This window comes from Lissotriton vulgaris, chromosome 5, assembly GCF_964263255.1.
Source record: "Lissotriton vulgaris chromosome 5, aLisVul1.2, whole genome shotgun sequence".
Lineage (NCBI taxonomy): Eukaryota > Metazoa > Chordata > Amphibia > Caudata > Salamandridae > Lissotriton > Lissotriton vulgaris.
In genome coordinates, this window is record NC_141693.1 from 1,256,318,970 (window position 1) to 1,256,331,534 (window position 12,565).

Here is a 12,565-nt window from a genome sequence, read left to right on the forward strand (position 1 = left end):
TGATGAACCAAGCGGCTGATGCGCTCTCTCGTTTCCGTATGCAGGCCTTCTGGGGTTTTCTGCCCACAGCGGACCCGGTGGCGGCACCCTTTCCCGAAGCTCTCTGGTCTCTCGGTGCCCCGAACTACAAGACCTCGTGGGAGAGAGTTTAGCACCCAGGACGAGGAAGGCATATGAAGGGGCGTTCCGTTCCTATTGGGCCTTTTTGGGTACTGCCGGGAGGGAGCTTTGGGGTCTGGAAGAGTGTGTAGTGAGATTCCTGCTCTCTTTACGTCACGCAGGCAAGTCAGTAGCTACGGCCCAGAGGCATCGGGCCGCCATTTCCTTCATGGCAAGGGCTCATGGGATCCAGGACCCGACAGCGTCTTTCGTTGTGCAGAAAGCGCTACGTGGGTGGCAACGCCTTGAGGGTCGCAGAGTAGACGATAGGCACCCGATAGGTCTGGACAGGTTGGCCCTGTTATTATCCGTGCTACCGGTAACATGTTCATCCCAGTACGAAGCAGTGTTGTTCCGAGCCGCATTTGCATTAGCATTCCATGGGGGTATGCGGGTAAGCGAATTAGTGGCAAAGAACAAGCAGGATACGATGGGGGGACTGTGCTGGGAACACATTCAGGTCAGGGAGGAGACGATGACGGTCTCGTTTGTCAGGTCCAAATCCGATCAGGATGCAATCGGGGACTGCGTAATCATCCAGAGGATCCCCGGGTCTGCCATGTGCCCTGTTGGGTGCGTAGAGGAATATTTAGCGCAGAGGGTGGCAGCATGGGGGGGACCTTGTTAAGACACGCTGACGCCACTCCACTGACGAGGTTTCAGTTTCAGCGGGTGCTTGCGATGTCGATTTCTGCCGCGGGCTTGAACCCCGGCGACTTTGGGACCCATTCCTTTCGGATAGGGGCTGCTACGGAAGCTACAGCCAGGGGTCTGAATGTTGAACAAGTAAAACGTGTGGGGCGTTGGTCCTCGAACTGTTATAAGAGGTATGTGCGGTTGCACATGTTGTGAAGCTGTAACGATGTACTCTGTATTTTGTTTGGTTTTCAGTTGCGCAAGCCTACGAGGCGGGGCGGACTGTCCAGTCGACCCGACACCGGGGGGCCAGCGGTCAGACATTACCGTCTGTGAAAAAGGAGGTGTGGGTCATGGGCCACTCATACGTGAGGCGTGCCGCGGATGTATTCAAAGCAGGTGACATGATTCACGTGGCTGGGGAATACGGGTACAGTGTGTCCTTCTACGGAAAGGGCGGGCTCTGTATTGACCAGTTTCGATCATTTTTCGAGGGTTTGTTAGGGCGGACAAGGTCACCGCCGTCTGTAGTCATAGTACATCTTGGGGGCAATGATTTGGTGACCACAGGTAGACGACTTCTTCTTGAGGCGATGCTTTCCACGGTAAGTTGGTTGGCGAGAAGAGTTCCAGGGTGCACAATTGCATGGTCCCATATGATCCCACGGAAAGTGTGGCGGGGGGCTATTTCTGTTTCTGCTCTGAATCATTCAGTAAGGAAAATTAATAATAAAGTGAGTAGACTGTTCCGTTCAAGTACACTGCATTCTATTTCGCATGGTTGTATTAAAGGGGACAGTATGTATTCGGGGGATGGTGTTCATTTGTCCCGGATGGGGAACGAGTTACTCATAGGAGACCTGATAGCCTGGCTAAAGACTTTATGAAATGACCTTTAGGCAGGAGTGTTGTGGGGGGTCCGGATAGCCGGTCAACTATCCGGCCTGTGGCGGTAAGGTCATGATCGGTGAGCAGTAATTCGAAGATCCCTATGAGGGGGCGTCACCCATTACGGATGGGAGCGCGCGGGGGAGGTGGCCAATTGGCCCCTCAACGGGGAGGCGGTCCTGTCTAAGGAGAGGCCGCCGGAAGGAAAGGAAAGGTGGTCAAGGCCCCTTCCTGGATAGGAGGGGCTACGGCCCCTCCTGGGGAATTTCCCGGGGCCAGGACATCTGCGACGGCAGATGGGTAAGTTGTGTGGGGTGCGGGAGGGGGTTTACGCTACCTTTTTAGACACCTCACACGAGTCCTCGAACGACCGTTAAATGGCGTCGAGTTTATTGGGGCCCCCGTCAAGTACAAAGGGAAATTGGTAGATGCACTTGAGGTACGCCTCTGTGCGGTCGCTCCTCTCACAAGTGAGGGGGGTATTTCTGGTTTAGGGATCTGACACCGGTTACGACCTTGCCGTTGGCCCTTAACGGTAGGATGTACAATTTCAAGTCAAATGTTTTGTAGGATGTTAGTTCGGCTAGGAGAACCTTTGTATTAGAGATCTGTTAAGGTTAGCCAAACATCGTAATGTGGAAATGAAATTGTACATTATATGAAACTGTTATTTTAATGTTTTCTTTTGTTTCATATTTTAATAAATACGGCCGGGAAGGGTGACTCCCTTCCCGCCTTCCAAAAGTTCAAGAACTGTTTCCGGTTTCCCAATTCTTGGGGATTGTGTTGAGAGGGGGTGGCAGGTATCTCGGCCATATGGAAAGGGGCGACCAATCGGTCCCCCCGAACGTATGGTGGAGTACCACGATCCCCCCGGGAAGCCATCTTGGGCGGGAGGCGAGTCTCGGCTGGTATGCCCGAAGCGGCGTAGCCGGGGCGCGCCTTTTTCCCACCCTAGAGTGGGCTGGCCTAGACACCAACGCGGCCGGCCACGCCCTCGGAGGCAGGCGGGGGCGGGTTCACGCCCACCCTGAAGACGGATAAAAGGAGCGGAAGCCAAGAAAGCATCCTCTTGTTCCTGTGCTCTGAAGCTGCACCTCCCCGCTGCACGTGAGCTCGAGACGGAACGAAGAGCAATTTTGACCCACCCACCAGCCCCTGAGGACAGCGATTCGTTGTGAATACAGTTGATATAGTATCTTTTTGTTTTCTCTGTTTTCTTACAGGTTGTGATGATTGTCGTGAAATTTCTTAAAGATGCAATAAAGATTGGTTATTTTTCAGTATGTTTTGCAAATAAAGTAATTTTGAACAAGGATTGATCAGTATTTACGCTTGATACTAAATGTTGTTTTGCTTTGTAAATCTTAGTAACTTAGGTAGAACTGTCGTATTTATTTTGGTCGGGCGGTAAGGTCATGATCGGTGAGCAGTAATTCGAAGATCCCTATGAGGGGGCGTCACCCATTACGGATGGGAGCGCGCGGGGGAGGTGGCCAATTGGCCCCTCAACGGGGAGGCGGTCCTGTCTAAGGAGAGGCCGCCGGAAGGAAAGGAAAGGTGGTCAAGGCCCCTTCCTGGATAGGAGGGGCTACGGCCCCTCCTGGGGAATTTCCCGGGGCCAGGACATCTGCGACGGCAGATGGGTAAGTTGTGTGGGGTGCGGGAGGGGGTTTACGCTACCTTTTTAGACACCTCACACGAGTCCTCGAACGACCGTTAAATGGCGTCGAGTTTATTGGGGCCCCCGTCAAGTACAAAGGGAAATTGGTAGATGCACTTGAGGTACGCCTCTGTGCGGTCGCTCCTCTCACAAGTGAGGGGGGGTATTTCTGGTTTAGGGATCTGACACCGGTTACGACCTTGCCGTTGGCCCTTAACGGTAGGATGTACAATTTCAAGTCAAATGTTTTGTAGGATGTTAGTTCGGCTAGGAGAACCTTTGTATTAGAGATCTGTTAAGGTTAGCCAAACATCGTAATGTGGAAATGAAATTGTACATTATATGAAACTGTTATTTTAATGTTTTCTTTTGTTTCATATTTTAATAAATACGGCCGGGAAGGGTGACTCCCTTCCCGCCTTCCAAAAGTTCAAGAACTGTTTCCGGTTTCCCAATTCTTGGGGATTGTGTTGAGAGGGGGTGGCGGGTATCTCGGCCATATGTTTATTATATGTAAGGCATCACTCCTTTGTTTAGACAGAGGAATATTTTGCTGGCAATGAGATTTCACGCCATACCAGAATTCCAGCCCAGCTGATTCCTGTTAACCGGATGCGAGGGATGCTGCCAAGCTCTTCACCAAAATGGGCAGCCTTATGACACTTAATCACAGTTAATGGGGAGTTATATCACCCTACAGGGATGTGGCAGATTCACTCATCTTAGACACGCTAGGTAAGGAGGTAGGAGGTAGGAGTATAATATGTCACCGTAATTATAATCAAGCATAGCTTCTATGAAATAACAAAATGGTTGAACAGTTTTATCTTTTTCACCATTCCCGTTATGTTATTAACATTACTCTGTTTTCTCTGATATTGATTATTGCAGCACAATTCTTTTACTCAAGAATCACAATGCTTCAATACATATTGAAACTGCATGTTGTGTATCCCTTTGGGTAGGCATGAGTAACCAAAAAAAAGGTTCTAGATCTGTTTCCATGATTTCCTTGGGGTGTCAGGGTTGTCATGTCTTGATGTTACACAATCCATTTGTTACCTTGTAAGGTTAGGGGTACATATGGTGCACTGTGACTAAGGCAAACATATCTAGATGGGGTGCATGGAGTCAGTCTTGCACAGTTCAGATGTTTATGTTGTCCAACAAATGCACAGTTTTTACTAAGAAAGTATAAGCCAGACAACATGGCACCGCAAATGTTCTAGCTTGGTTCCAATTTAATGGATTGCCTGAGCAATTTTCTTTTGTATACCCAAAGACCTATACTCACCTCTTAACCAGAGACATCCGTGGAGTTAGGGAAACTCTATGTATTGGCAGTATGTTGTTCAAGATTGAACCTTTCAAAAATCACCCCAAAGGGATGCCCTCACTAAATTCCACATATTCATATGGCTGGGGAAGACACAGTACAAATGTACCAGTGAACTGCAGACTTGCGGTTACACAAATGCTGTTACAACCTGGACTATCCCTTGCAGGTGGTGACATTAACTTCGTGGTTGAGGCCCAAAAAGCATACAGGACAGAAGCATTCTATTCATGGATTAAATTCCCCAGCAGCCGAAGCACGAACAAGACAGTTTCAAAAATACACTGAGGCTGTAGTTCCTAACAACTACATAGCTTATGAAGCACTAGGAATATCACTAATACATGAAGATCATCAACATTGTTTTTAAGGTGCCCTCCCACATAGATACAACAATGTTAGACTAGGTCCTCTTAGCAATCAGGGAGCAACATGGACAGTCTTAGCCGGTTAAACACCTTACCCAGATATAAAGAATCTGACAGCTCGAGACCTGCGAATGCTTGATGTTTTCAGGGAGGTGCCTGGCTCCCTCGAGTACAGGGGCCATCTTAGAAGGTAATGCCTTTCGTATTATGCTAGTTTCATGATTTTAAATTTCACATTGTTTCGTTCTGTACTTTAATTTACTAGTAGGGTTCAAGTCACAGGGGAGCCGGTGACTGTACCCAGGGGTTGCTAGATCCTTGTTAACTTTATTTAGCCCACCCGATTTTACCATTTACTTGGACACACCCCCTGAATGGCGGGAGATTTAAAAAACAGAGCATAGCGTCTGGATAGCTGTTCCAGCAACTGAGTGATGCCTGTACTGACTGCTATTTACTTTCCTGTAGGCAGCTAGACTGTTGTTTTTCAGGGAGGTGCCTGTATCCCTCGAGTACAGGGGCCATCTCAGAAGGGTAATGCCTTTCATTTTTGGGTGGTTTTATCATTTTAATTTTCACATCGTTTGGTTCTGTACTTTATTTTACTAGTAGGGTTCAAGTCACAAGGGCGCTGTTGACTGTACCCAGGGGTTGCTAGACCAACGTTCACTTTATTTTGCCCACTTACTTGGATATGCCTACTGAATGGCGGGAGATTTAAAGAAGGGGGCAGTGCGGCCACAGAGCGGATGTGCACACCAGGCGTTCCTCTGGCATGCTGAAGGCGTGCCTAAGGCAAGCCCGTCTGCATCTGTTCATGCCTGGACTGTGCCCAGGGTCCGTCACCCTGGACTTTTTGAGTCAGATCTGCCAACTCTTCAATTTAATTGAGCAACCCTACTAGCATTAAACATAGTTTAAGTGGAAGACTGTATTGACCTCAAATGTTCTTCTCTAGTGCTTAATATTCCTGTCAAATGCCCATTATGCAAACTAAAGATCATGGAGGATCATGGCGGATCCAAGTAAGCTCTTTCTTGAGCACAATCCCGAGTTATTCAACATAGTCTCTCTTGTACTTGCTAGTAAGTCGCAGAACAATGCATTCAAGCCTAATGCAATCAAGGCACATATTAAACGAGTTAAAATTGTGTTGCGTTCATTACCATGTGTTATGCTAAACCCTAGGGGCCCTATTCACAAAGGTAAAGTTAGACAAAAGTTTAACTTTATGACTTTCCGTATTCACAAAGGGCATTTACATGTAGTAAATGCCTTTTCTGAATACTGAAAGTCGTAAAGTTAAACTTTCGGTATTCATAAAGGGCATTTACGTGTAGTAAATGCCCTTTATAAATACCAAAAGTCGTAAAGTTAGACTTTCGAAAGTCTAACTTTACCTTTGTGCATCGGGCCCAAGATCTTTAATTAAACACAGCTGTGAGTTTCACTTATTTATGGAAACACACAGACCAGCCCCAGCTTTCATTACTGAAACCTGGGCAAATCTATGTGCAACATAGATATATATGCAAGGTGTACTACTATAAGGTTTTAATATTTTTAGATGCGATAGGGAATTCAAGTGTGTAGGTGAGGTAGCAGTATTTGTCAGAGAAGACTTAGCCTCCAGGCTTCCCAATTTTCTTTTGGTGAAAAACTCTCCTTTGTCATAGCGGTCAATAAACAACAATCTTACAAAGGCATGGTCCTATACTGACCACCTGGCCCCAGAAATATTTTGCCTCAAGAAATAGCCAGCCTCCTAGAGGAACCCATATTACAATCTAACTATACAGTCCTTGGTGATTTTAATGACCATTTAGAGACGATTTCAGACCTTGATACCTAAGTACTTTTGCAAACATTCTCCGCTATAGGCTTAGATCAAATAGTGGGGCCCCAACTCATCAGGGGGATCATACCTTAGATGGCATTTTTACAAATACTCCCACCTTAATCAATGTAAGGACATTTCAACTATCATTGTCCAATCATAACACAGTCTTTTTTTAACTATCCCTCCTACAGTCCAAATCCAACATGAAGGAATTACCATACACTTTCCCCTCACAAGCTTGGCAAAATGTGCAACCTGATCTTCTTAATAATGCTTTGTATGACACACACCTGGTTCTCTCAAATGATGTTGAGACTGCAGCCAGACAATATAATAGCTGGGTGGAAATGGCTTCCAATTGACTAGTTTCCATTAGTGTGGTTAAAATAAAACTGAAAAATTCTTCTGCATTCTGGTTCTCCCATGAACTTAGGGAGTGTAATCAAAATTGTAGAAAGCAGGAAAGGAGATGGAGAACCACTTATAAAGAGGAAGAGAAGGCAAAAAATAAGCTATGCATAGCTATCTACAAAGATCTCATCCTGAAGGAAAAAGCATCATACTTCACAAGGAAGATCCAAGAAGCTAAAGACTCAACCAAAGAACTCTTCCGGACAGTTACACAATTAGCTAATCACTGTAACAGAAACACTTTGGTTGCCAGTCAGCCTTCTGTGATAGCCTAGCTAATATTTTTGGAAAAAGTAGAAACTGTCTTTAAAACGTTCTCAATTCTTAGTTGGGGTCCTCTGTACTTCCTGATAACATGGTTGACCCGCCCCCGAAACAGCCAACATTTTCAATGAGTTTACCGCTCCTCCCATTGAGTATATTAGTAATCCATTGGAAACCTCCATTTTGGGTTCTCCTTATGAATCCTGCCCTCCCAATATATCTAACCTTGCAGCAGCGGGTCATTGGGACCAAACTAGCTTCTATCTGTGAAGCCATGAGTAAAACAGGCATCTTCCCCAGTATCTGGAAGAAAGCAGTTCTGATTCCTCTTCTAAAAAAAGCTGTACTAGCCTAGAAGGACCCAACTAATTATTTCACCTTCTTGACCAGCGAAAATAGCTGAACATTTTTGAATAACCAGTTGGTGACTTTTATTGAATCTAACAAACTATTAGACACCCCCCAATTCAGTATTCCAAGAGGGCTGCCTTTGACACCGTCATTCACAAAGTACGGCTAGGTTGACTGGCTAATTGTGGGATCGTAGGCTCAGCCTGGGACATTCTAAAATCCAACTTTTCAGATCGTGAGCAAATAGTGAAATTGGAGAACTACACCTCTCATCCTTTTTTCTTCCAATTCGTGGCCCCTCAAGGGTCCGCGCTGAGCCATACCCTTTTTAATATTTATGTCTCCCATCTGCCTAAATTGATAAGAAGCTTTGGATTCTCCCTGACCTATATGGATGACACCCAAATCGTTGTATCCATAGGAAACAGCGAGGCGGGCAGTGGACTCGGATTTCACGATTGTATGTAAGCGGTCAACAAGTTGATGAACTCCTGCGGCCTTAAATTAAATGTTGGTAGAACGGAAGTTCTACTTATTGGACCCGAATTATCTTTTTGGGCTCCATCTGCTTGGCCGACTATCATGGGTCCTATCCCTACGCCAGTAGAAAAGGCTTGTAATCTGGGGTGATTATCGACAACAAATAAAAATTTGCAGATCAGTTCAATAAGCCCACCTCTTCCACCTTCTGCACCCTCCGAACAATCAAAAAGAGCATGCCTTTTATACCTGATAAACTGCAAAAAACCTTAATCACCTCTTTGATCCTCTCGAAAATAAACTATTGTAATGGCCTACCTCTTACTCATAAATGCAGCATCAACAATGTTCAGGTCCTTCAAAATGCTGCAGCTAGACTTCTGCAAAATATTCTGCTCGGAATCTCAGGATATAAAAAACCGGCACTGGCTTCCCATTAAGCAAAGAATGTCCTTTAAGGAGCTATGTCTAGTTTATAGTTTTGCTTATGATTTTCTGAATCCGAGCTTTAATTGGTATATCCCCATCAGAAATCTATGCTCTGTTAAATTAGACCTACTACCCAGATTCAAATGAGTCAGATGGGGCGGCAAGAGCATCGTGCTGGAAGCATCAAAGATATGGAACCCACTACCTCTCTTCATGAACCCGTTTGTTGCTTCGAACGTTCTGCGCCAGTGCTGAACGTTCGAAGAACGGGTGCGCCCGCGTCGGCCAACGGACTTGCGCAGCACTGGTAAGGTAGTGCTCGCGACGACCTTTGGCCGACGGCAGCACTAAAGGGGTTAAAACATCACCCAGTCTCCTTGCCTTCAGGGAGGTTGTAAAGACCTGGTTCTTTCAGGTCCTGGTAATTCTGTAGTCTCACTCTGCTCTTGGCTGGAACTGAGTAGTGCCTAGACGCCCCCGGGCTGTAGTGCGCTTTACAAATCCTGTTAACATAACATATCATTAAACACAATTTGTCATGAGAACAATGACAATAAAGCCTGCAAGGACTGCTCGAGCTGCACAACCATAATTGGGATACACCTGGAATTAGTCTAGTGACTGTCAAAGCAGTCATGGGTAAAATTACCATCAGATGGGAGGAAATTCAGGTCTGGATCGCACAGAAAAAAAAATCAGCTTGAAGCAGTTTTTCCCTATACAGGACTTCAGGAAAAACACGATATGCAGGCCAATGGAGATGGCTTCCCCGGTGGAAGACTGGCCTGCGTGGGGTGCAGTCTTTGTTGCAGTATATACCAGAACAGACGGTACACCTTTATTGGCTGTTTTGCCAGAGGTGCTTAAACAGATCCAAAATGAGTACGGGCCCTTTATTTGGCAATGAGTACGGGCCCTTTATTTGGCAATGAAACTGATGGGTAATATTGCTGAAGTATCCGCCATAATTTTGAGTAACATTGAAGGGGAAGCAGCAGTGTTAGCTATACGCCGGAGGAAACCTATGCAACAATATTAAGAGATAATTTGTGAGCCAGACCTAGTAAACCCCAAATTAAAGGTAATTCTGAAAAGGATGATTCAAAGCAGTTATCAGACTCTTCTACTAAGAAGAAGTGGGCTAATAAAAAAATTAAGAAAAGACTAAGATACGGGGCAGGTCTCTCAACAAGGGTCCACTGAAACATGCTATAATCGGCAGAACTGTGAAAATATTAAAACACCTGATAGGTATCAGAATACTGATACACGTTCCTCTCGTTCCATTCAGGATTCATCTGTGAAACGTTCAGAGAGAGGGGGGATGATCAGAGTGCAGATTAGAGGCATACATGAAACTCACAACACTCATCTGACTTTATAAAACAGGAACACAAACCTAAACAGTCCAAGCTTCAATTCAAAAAGAAGAAGGTGGCTGGCCTTAAAATTAAGCATGTCCCGGATATTGAGGACACTGCTTCTTAGCATAAAGTGAGCTCTGACCATGTTGGACAGCGCAGCAGAAGTCACAATAGTTCCACAGAATCTTATGGAGTGCCTGTCGGCAGTAGCAACAAGTGACTATATCCAGGTTGAAACACCGGATAGGAGAGTGAGCGCCCTGCATCAACTATGTGAGATGCAAATCCAAATAGAAGGGGATATAAAACTTCCCATAAATGTTCTGAGAGAACTTGTCATTTGGCTCTGACATTCTCTTTGCTAAAAAGGATTGGCCACCAGAGTTTTCTATGGACTGTCCAGAGGGAGAAATGGTAATTTGACCTGATTTTTACGAACTCGTCCCAGATGGAGTTAAACGTTCATTCGCCAAGGAGTGGGCCTTAATGCAAGCTCCTGTGTTATACAACAGCCATATGAGGTGGGAAAACAGTTCCCAATATCACATCATTCCAGTGAGATCAACCCCAGAACCACAAATGCAATACCCCACTAAAAATGAGGCTAAATAAGCAAGAAATACTCACACAGCTTGAATGCCAAGGTGTAATAGAAAGTTGCACCTACCCTATGAATAATCTTTTGTTTCTGTAATGAAACTAGACCATCCATATCATGTAGTGCAATATTACAGTCACTTGAACACTGCTACACATTCACTGTACAGAATGAGCACATCTCGTCACTAATGAACAATATAGCATGAAAAAGATACAAAACCAGCTCAGATATTTCTAATTGATTGTCTGCAAAACCATAGTGCCTGATTGCAGGTAGTTGACCGCATTCAGTGTGCTAGGTTCTCAAAAGTAGTTCTGTAAATTGCCCTAGGAGTATAAGAACAGTCTAGGGTCATTCTCATGTCAGGCTACAGAACTTTTGCAAGAATTTTATGACTAAGCATTTTCATATGTCGATAACATATACTTGGTGGATGATGACTTTTCAAATCACTTTGCTAGAGAAGATCGCATACTTTTGAAATTTGCTCACATGGGCTACAAATCTAATTAAAAAAATCTAAAATAGCCCACCTCAGTGTCCTGTTCCTAGAATACAATTGTCAAGTGAAGGCAGAAGCCTAGCAACACATTTACCTGCTTCTACAACCACGAAACACATTGAACAAACTCCAATCAATATTGGGTTTCCTGAACTTTGGCAGAGAGTACATTCCAGACTATGCAGAGTGGGTAAAACCATTCCATGACTTGATTCATCCAGACTTTTCAAGTACACATTAGACAGCTGAACAGACAAATCCTACATTCATTACAAGCTGACATGCAAGCTGTAAAACACTTATGCACACGTGCTAACACCACAAACCTGGCTATCCGTATACTTGTGACCGCATCAGGATCAATGTTCCCTCTAATTATTTTCCTCTGTGTGCGGCAGAGTAAGGTCTCTCTGCGCTGTAGCCAAGGCTATGTGCGCCAAGAACCTGACCGCACGTGTAGACCAGGGCTTTGAGTGGGATGAAAATACTCGCAGCTGTTACTTTTATGGCCGCGTGGGGCTTGTTTTGCCTTGTGACTTATAAATACTTTGACCAGAGCACCCTCGATGGCACTAATGGACACAAATAGATAGTTTAGAAGTTATTGTGCAATATCTGTAGCCAAACACTTTGTTTCTGATATAATTTACTGCACTAACTGTGCCGCACAATATATTAATTTTTAGGTGGTAACAACAGATCTCCTTAGAGGATATGTAAATTCAATACAATTCTATTTTAGCATATAGTGCAACAGATTTACCCTAATCTTACTTCATCCCAGTCCAAAGAGACCACCCACCTGACCCAAGCCCTGCCTACCTCTCAACACAACAAGCCCAGCCATAATAGTGTGCTCGGGCTCTGCCCGGTTTCACCTTCTTACTAACAGAATAGTGCGGATGCTAACTAACGAGAGGAGTGAAAATAGGAGACTCCCCGACTCTCTGCTCATCCTGATAGTGCCCGTACTCAGGGGCTTCCTTCTCGTCCAGTTTGTAGTCTGAGAATTTGGAGTAAAACTGCAGCCCGTTTTCCTTGGCCAAATGGTAGTTTCTCAAGTCCTGTATGATGTCCATAATGAGGTTGAGGACGGCGCTGTCTCAGAGCTCGACCGGCTCAGTTCTCTCTTTGCAGCCTCCAGAAAGGGGCTCCTCGGATGGCTCATGGCGGTCAGGCAGTTGGGGACAGCCTCCGACAGCTCCGGCTCCCGCTGCGAGACGCAAACACATGTTCACGGGAGGAAAACTGCAAGACCCTTGTCAAAAAATAT